Source organism: Myotis brandtii, unplaced genomic scaffold (genome assembly GCF_000412655.1).
Source record: "Myotis brandtii unplaced genomic scaffold, ASM41265v1 scaffold134, whole genome shotgun sequence".
Taxonomy (NCBI): Eukaryota; Metazoa; Chordata; class Mammalia; order Chiroptera; family Vespertilionidae; genus Myotis; species Myotis brandtii.
The window spans coordinates 381,326-382,494 of NW_005354756.1; the positions used below are offsets into that span (position 1 = coordinate 381,326).

At 53.5% G+C, this 1,169-nt stretch overlaps 1 pseudogene; it reads right to left on the bottom strand.

Moving 5' to 3' along the window:
• Nucleotides 1-199: 199 nt before the first annotated feature.
• On the bottom strand, nt 200-740 carry LOC102262022 (annotated as a pseudogene).
• Between the last annotated feature and the right edge of the window lie 429 nt (nt 741-1,169).

Below are 1,169 nucleotides of genomic sequence, written 5' to 3' on the forward strand. Positions count from 1 at the left end.
AAAAGCCTACAGCACCCGGTATTCCCAGGCGGTCTCCCATCCAAGTACTAACCAGGCCCGACCCTGCTTAGCTTCCGAGATCAGACGAGATCGGGCGCGTTCAGGGTGGTATGGCCGTAGACTTAAAAAAAAATTTTTTAAATGCACCAAGCTTAAGTCTCAAATTTTCTGTCAAAGGAAGTTATTTCCTGTACATCTTGGAAACTGGTCTTCTATTTCGTTTCATTTGACCTAGATCGGCTCCCGAGACCTAGAGAAGGATCGAGACGGCTTATCGTTTCTCTCCCGAGAGAGTGATCCCTCTCTCCTCCTATCTCTGGAAAGGGACCTGCTCAGGCTACGGGGGAAGCTTCTCCATCTTGGAGATCTGCGGCGAGGTGGAGGACTCCTTCGCCGATAACCATTTCGAGAGCGACGACTCCAACCGGAAAGCCGGCCTCGATTTCGACTTCTCCTTTCACCATTGGACAGTTCTACTCTTACTCGCAGCCACACAGGGTTCTCCCGTCTAGCTCTCGGACAGCATCGGCTGCATCTCGATGATCTTCAAACTCCACGAAAGCAAAGCCGGGAGGGTTTCTAGCAACCCACACACTCCTGTGTGGCCCATCATTGCCAAAAGCCCGTTCCAACTCAGTCTTGTTACCGTCGTTCCCAAGATTTCCCACGTAAACCTTACAATCCAGTGGACAGGAATTACGATGCATTTCGAGACGCGGGGGCTGAAGTCCACACCCTCCGCCCGGCTCCCCGGCGTCCACGAAAGGGCGCCGGAATATTTTTTTATGATTAGCATATCCTGCCGTCCTGTCACGCTCAGAAAGCAGCAAACGCATGGAGGACGGAGACACCCTGATGGTCTTGTCGCGGAGCCCGCTGTCGGTGTTAGAGGAAAACAATCCACGCTGGATTTAGAATGAATTACCTTCAGATGGCCCCGCTTCACGGCATCCCACTGTAATCGGGGATGTTGCGAGCCGCTTAACGTGTCGGGTGATGACACGGGTGGCCATTAGGCGGCTCACCCTCATTGAATGCGCTGGGCGCGACCCAAACCGTAAACCTGCCAGCAGACAGAACATCACATCTCCATGCCAGACCAGACCTCCCGTCCTGCCTCTGACACCAGGGTCGCCCGTGGGTCGTAAATTAAGATGCAGCATAGAAGG